This window comes from Musa acuminata, chromosome BXJ3-5 (genome assembly GCF_036884655.1).
Source record: "Musa acuminata AAA Group cultivar baxijiao chromosome BXJ3-5, Cavendish_Baxijiao_AAA, whole genome shotgun sequence".
In the NCBI taxonomy this organism is placed as follows: Eukaryota; Viridiplantae; Streptophyta; class Magnoliopsida; order Zingiberales; family Musaceae; genus Musa; species Musa acuminata.
The window spans coordinates 33,500,762-33,508,327 of NC_088353.1; positions in this window are offsets into that span (position 1 = coordinate 33,500,762).

The window sequence follows — 7,566 nt, forward strand, 5'->3', positions numbered from 1 at the left end:
ATGCACATTCAATTTAAACCAACCCATTATTGGTCGATTCCATAATATAACAATGTGAGCAGGAGGAACGACAGTGCCCTAAGGAGGAATCTGGACAGGATCAACAACGAAGAATGTCACCACCCTATAGAAAATTTCATTAGAGACAACCTTCTCCTGTTAAATAAGGTATCATTCTGAGTCTTCCAAATTAACCAAAAGGTATATGCAATAATTGCTCTAATGGTTATAAACAAGAATGTTTACCTATATTTTATCCTTCCGTAAGCCAAGCATCAGTGTATCGTCGACCATAGAACCAAAATGAGATATCCAGCTTATATTTGAGGATTAAATATATAGAATAGATAAATTGGTAGCCAAGAAATAAGCGAAATAAATCATCAGTGTGACCATCATAAAATAGTCAGAGTTTCACATCCATAAAACCAAGGTGAGCAAAATACTAAGAAGTCAATAACTGCCATGAAGCAACTTTCAACAAAAACAAACAGAATAAGGAATGACCAATATTTTCCATAAGCTAAGGTCAAAACATTATAAATGATCAACAGTATACTAGAGGTTAAAAAGCATATATATGCCTAGTTGATGATTGTCCTTTTACATCAGAGATCCAAACCCATTTGTCATCCTCAAGTACATCCAATAAATCAACCCTCAAAATCATATAAGCAATCATAGGAACAAAAAGCTAATGTAGTTTAGAAGAATCCCACTTTTGATCAGAAATCAAGCTTGAAACTATAGAAAACTCATTCACACACTCTATATTAACGAAAGTGGGTTTGAAAGACAATGACATATCAAAAATCTAATTACGATAGAAAATATTGATAGAAAAACCATCACTCATAAGGAAGAAAAAAATCGAAATGAAGCTTATGCATTCCCCGCAAAAATAATGTCTATGACCCACTACCATTAAAAGTATGGCTAATCTGCTAAGAAGACACGTAACCATATTTAGCATACACCACTTGACACCAAATACTATAGAGTAGCTGTGGATACTTGTAGCCTGCAAAATAGTAGTCATCAAAGCAAGATTTTAAATATCAAGGTTATCCTTCTCCTTTCGAGCAGTGAAAGTGTCCCATGAAAGAAGATATAACCATGGTTATTATGGCCTTCGTGTCATAAGAAATGCCTAGATAATTTATTAATACATTTCAGAACAGATTTAGACATCCAAGAAATTGCTAACATATGAACCGGGGAAGTCACAAAAACAGATTTAATGAGGATAACCAGACTAGCTTGACATAGAAAATTTGCTTATCAATACTCAGCCCTTGTTGAATTATTTGAATTCGAGAATCCAAAACATAAATCAGCAAATGACGGGGAGATATCATAGTACTATGATATTTTAAAGAAAAGCTACCCTCTTTAATATATAAAATACTACAAATAGAAATCATAGTTTATCGATCAGTATGTATTACACGAAAAGAAAATTTTAATTTTTTTATTCTCTGATTAATAAGAGTCTCATTCATTTAAAAACTATCAACATATTTGTAAGACTTTTTATTAGCCTTGAAACATAGAAATATATCATGTAAGTGGGTTTGTATTTGTGCTTGAAATCAAAAGGGGTAAGCTATTAGGATCAAGAGCGACACTAAGAGGGGGGATAAATTAGTGCAGCGCAAAACTTTCCGAATTCGAAAGATATTATTTCAATGAAAATCGATTCCGACAAAAATGATTTTGATTTAATCCGTTTCAAAGAGAATTGGAACTTGAAAGCTTTTCGTAAAAGTGTAAGAGAAGAAGATTAAAGAGATTTGCAGTAATGTAAATTATACAAATGAAAAGAGTCGATTTTGTAAAATCTTCGTACGATTAAAAGTGATCTCACAAGGTATTTACTTGAAAGCATATGTAAGACATAGGCATAGTAAAAGCACAGTAAGGAGAAGAGGCAATTTGTTATAAAAGTAAATTGCTCAAAGTAAATGCAAACCAAGTTTTAGAGTGGTTCGGTTAATATGACCTACATTCATTTTCGGATTCCTCCTCCGACGAGGTCACTAGCATCCACTAAAAGCCTTCCTTCAATAGGTGAAGACCAACCATCTCTTACAGCACTTTCTCCTTTTCACGGGTTTAGGAGAGAACCCTTACAAGTCTCACACCTCTCTTAAATGATCTCAAAACTTAGAAAGGGAGGAGGAGAACTCTAGCACTTGTTTATAATACTTTTACACCCCAATAACTCAAGATTATCTCAATATTTTTATGTAGAAAATAGAGTTAAAAAAGTGTTTAATCCCGGATTTTCGGGGTCCTGATGGTACCACCGCCATTATTGGGCAGTACCACTGCTTGACAACTAATATTGGGCAGTACTACCGCTCAATCTAGGTGGTACCACTGCCTGATAGAGCTCGGAGACCGAGTTCTGGTGGTACCACTGCTTGATAGGGGTGGTACCACCGTTGGCAGCAATAACTATTGGCGGTACCACCTCCTAGTCTGGACGGTACCACCGCCTAAACCACTTGGGAGACTGGGTCTTCTGGGCGGTGCCACCGCCAACCATGTTTTCAAGGGCTGATTAGGCTGTTCAAACTGACCCAAATCAGCCATATTAAGAGCCTAGTTGGCCCCTAATTAAGTTAGTAGGATTACCTCTCAATCCTAACTTAATTTACACTCTAACTACGATAATTAAGATATGATCACAGCTCTTCTTGTTCCAGTGTGTCAATTGCTCTTCCAACGAGCTTCTAGCGTACTTTCGATGATCTCTCGGTAATGCTCCAATGGACTCCCGGCAAGCTCCTGGACTTTACGACGATCTTCTTAGCAAGTTCCGATAAGCTTCTTTGGCAAGCTCCTAGACTTCTCGGTTGGTTCCAGTAGAACTTTCGATGAACGTCCGAACTTTCGACGAACTCTCGAACTCCCAACGTGATCTCAATTTTGACTCCGGCACAACACCTGCTTTATGTCTTACTGCTATCGTTGTTAATCTTGCACACTTTTCTCAACATATGGATTAGATCAAACAAATTACAATTGACTTCATCATCAAAATCTGAGATTCAACAATCTCCCCCTTTTTGATGATGACAATCAATTGATGACGGAGTTAACCTTAACTCCCCCTATCTATATGTCATACTTGAGAAAAGACACTCTTGAATTCAAAGCTTTTGAATTCAAGTATCAAACTTATAAGTTAGATTCATTTAAACTTATCAACATGCACATCATGATTACTATCATGATCTAACATTCTAAAAATAATGTCAAGGCATGACATCCATTTTCAAGTACGATATTTCAAATATAAAAGATGACAAAGATAGCAATTCATCGTTCTATGACAAGATATCAATTGTAAAATAGCAAATTAAGCTCTAGATATCTTATCATAATGAAGAAAATTTATCAAGCAAATATTTCAAGTATATATGATAAAATATATTGCATACATTTGTCATCAATTTATCATATTTTGCTATTATTTCTCTCCCTTTATTATCAACAGAAAGGAGAACGATTCAATAATGCAAGTATGGTAAAAATTCATGCCACATTTTAATTTATATACCAATTATATTTCAAGTATTTACGATATGGTATCATTCAAAAGTTCTCATATTAAAAGTTATAAATATTAAAGAGATAGCTTCCTTCAACTTCTCCCCCTCCTTTTTTTTTTCTTTAAAACTTGGCATGAAAAAGGAAAGTAAGGAATGTTGAATCTTATATTTTGATGATGAAACCAGTTGATATATGTTTATGATTTAATCTACGTTTTGAGTGATGCAGGATGCTTCGATCAGGATGAGACAATTAAAGTAGGAAAAATCATGTTGTGCCAGAGGAACATGTTAGAAGATTGGACGTCAGGCCGGTGGATCGGTCGATGTATCGACAGAAGGCTTCTGGTCGTGGACTCGGGCATCGGGCCAAGAAGAGCGGGTATTGCGCCAAGGATATCGGAGTTGCGGAGTCAACTGGCCGATTGGGCAATAGGCCGTAGGAGAGGACGATGCATCGAAGAATCAGACGAAGCGTCGAGGGACCAATGACATGCCAGACAACTTGGTTAATTGCTTAGGATTAATTGTCTCGATCGATGTTTTGTTTTACATGTGCAGGATTAACTACGATGGAAGTAAGACATGTAGTAGGAGTTACGCCGGAGTCAAGACTATGATCACGTTGGGAGTTCAAGAGTTCGACGGAAGTCCAAACGGTCGTCGGAGGTTCTGCGGGAACAAATCCGAGAAGTCTAGGAGTTTGCCAAAAGAAGCTCGTCAAAACTCGCCAAGTGGATCGTCGCAAGTCCAGGAGTTTGCCGGAAGTCCACAGGAGTATCACCGAGGGTTCATCGGATGATCGACGGAAGTTCGCCGAAAGCTCGTTGGAAGAAGCGATTGATGCATCATAGCAAGTTGTAGTAAATGTCTTAAGAAATATCGTAGTTAGCACGATGATTAAGTTAGAAATGGGAGGTGATCCCATTAACTTAATCTTGGGGCAATTGGGCCCTTAACAGACCCAAATTGGGCCGAATGAATCAACCCATTCGGACTTAGATTCCGCCTAGGGCTCAGTCTCCGAGCTAGGCTAGGTGGTGCAACCGCCCCTTGACAAGCGGTGGAACCGCCTGAGCTCGGTCTCCGAGCTCTGCCAAGCGGTGCAACCGCCCCAATCAGGCGGTGGCACCGCTTAGGCTCAGTCTCTGAGCGAGACTGGGCAGTGCAACTGCCCCTATTAGGTGGTGGCACCGCCGAGAGGCTCAGTCTCCGAGCTGCCAGGCGGTTATACCACCCCAGTCAGGAGGTAGTATCGCCAGGACCTCGGAAATCCAGGAAAAGATACTTTTGAGCTCCAAATTCAAACCAGTTTGGGGCCTATATAAACCCCACCCTTTCCTGTATAAAAGGGCAACTAAAGAAACCAAAAATCCAATCTTACTATGTGATTTTTAGAGCTCAAAAGTGTTGTAAAGGCTAGAAGTTCTCCTCCCTCTTTTCTTCCAAGTTTTGAACTTTCAAGAGAGGAGAGAAATTCTGTAAGGGTCGTCTCTTAAGCCCATCCAAAGGAGTGAAGTTGTTAAAGGATGGTTGGCCTTCGCCTATTGAAGAAAGGACTCTAGTGGACGTTGGTGGCCTCGTCGGAGGAGGAAGCCAAAAGTGGATGTAGGTCAAGATTGACCGAACCACTCTAAAATTGCGGTGCTCTCTGGTTTGCATTTATTCTTGCTGCTTACCTTTTGCAAACCTCCATATGTGCTTTACTTCCTCTTTACTTTTGCTACACTCCTTTACGAACTCGCTTTCAAGTTAAGTTTCCGAAAATAGTTTTACGTTAGATACGATTTTATCGTACGAACGCAGTTTTAAATGTCGAAAGTTTTCCGCTGCACTAATTCACCCCCCCTCTTAGTGCTCTTGATCCTAACAATTGGTATCAGAGCCCGGTATTTCTCATTTCGGATTTACACTTGAGAAAAATAACTCTTAATGGCTTTCAAGAGGGCTTATCGGTTGTTTGTCCACCGTTATTCAACGGATTGGACTACACTTGTTGGAAAACTCAAATGAGAGTTTTCTTAATTTCTATGAATTTGGATTTATGGAATATTGTTGAAAGAGATTTTCAACTTCCCTCTAAACCGATGAACGAATGGTCGGATTTGGAGAAGAAGTATTTTTTTTTAAATGCAAAGGCTATGAATGTCTTATTTTGCGCTTTGGACAAAAATGAGTTCAATCAGATTTCTACGTGCAAAACGGCTTTTGATATTTGGCGAACACTTGAAATTACGTACGAGGGAACTAGTAGAGTCAAAGACTTGAAAGTTAACATTTTATTGCATGATTTTAAGCTTTTTCAAATGCAACCAAGTGAGACTATATGTGACATGTATATCCATTTCACGGATGTCGTCAATAATCTAAGAGTTCTTAGTAAATCTTTTTCGAATTTTGATCTCGTAAGCAAGATCTGAAGATCCCTTCCAAAAAGGTGGGATTCTAAAATAACCGCAATACAAGAGACAAAAGATTTAAATATTTTTCTACTTGAAAAACTAATTGGTTCGTTAATGACATATGAAATAGTGCACAATGCATATGATGAACAAAACAACCTTACAAATAATAAGAAGGATTTGGGACATAGAACATTTGAAGACCACTCGAGCATAAGCTAAGTGATGGTGAACAAGAACTACAAATGAAATCTAAAAAGTTCATAAAACAAAAATTAAAAAGCAAAATGAATGGAACTACTTGCTTTGAACGAAAGAAAAAGAATACAACTTGGGATGAATCGAGCTCCTCGGAAGACGAGGAGAAAATCAAGAAAGGCAAAGTGGCAAACTATGCCTTAAGGACATTCAACGATGAGGTAATCGAAACCCCCTTAATTTATTTTGAAATTACTTGATATTTTTCATGATGCATTTTCTTTTTTTTGTTTAGAATTAATTTTCTTGAAAATTACATGTGTTATAATGAAAATGCAAAAATTAGGAATCATGCTTATCATTCTAGTAATTTTGAAAATATTCATGAAAATTACATGTTTATGATAAACAAAATAATTAAAAAATACCTTATGAAATCATGCTATATGTGGATAAGAAGTAATAATGTGTATCATGTTTGATTAACAATGTTGAATGGTATCATGTTTGATTAACTAATTTCTCGATTTTGATTAAATGAAATCATATTTGATTTGAAAATATTAAATATTTTTTATACTATGATTGATGATTTTATGCATGAGATTTTAAAAGTTATACATGATAATTTGGTCTTGATTGTTTTTATGACGAAATTCATTTTTCGATCCTAAACGTTGATGCATATTTTTATTTGGCATAAAAGAAAAGAACATGCATGTATGAAATAAATCACATGAATTAAAACAACTAAAAAGTGGAAAGGTTTCTTCTTGAAAATTTTATTTTTCCAACTTTATTGATTTTTCAAAAAGGAAAATTAATGAATTTATTTGACCAATCTTGTGAATCTCATGAAAATAAACATGATGAATATTTTGAAAATAAATGAGTGTATCATGCATTTGGTCTTAATGATTTCTCTTGAACATACTTTTTGAAATCATACTTAATGATGAATATCAAGATATTAAAAGGATGTTATCATGGAATCATGCTTGATGATTTGTTTTATAAAATTTACCTTTCTGTCTTAAATGTTGACACTTGTTTTATTAAAGGTAAAGGCATGCTTATAAGAAGCAAATCACATGAATAGAAATTTATAAAAACGAAATGCGATCCTCTATCTTATCGACTTTAAATAAATCTATGCTTGTCATGTATGAATTTATTGAATGTGACTTTGAGGATGATTTCGGATTTCACAAATGCTTGATTCATACTTATGACATGAGACACATTTTAAATATGAATCATGTTCAATGCTTCAATCATGTTATATCTCCCTTAATTCATTTTGTTCTCCTAGATTTATTTACCAAAGAGGAGAATATTCTGAATGAATGAAATGATACAAATGAATCACTTATCGATATATCTTTTAGAAATATCTTTTTAATATG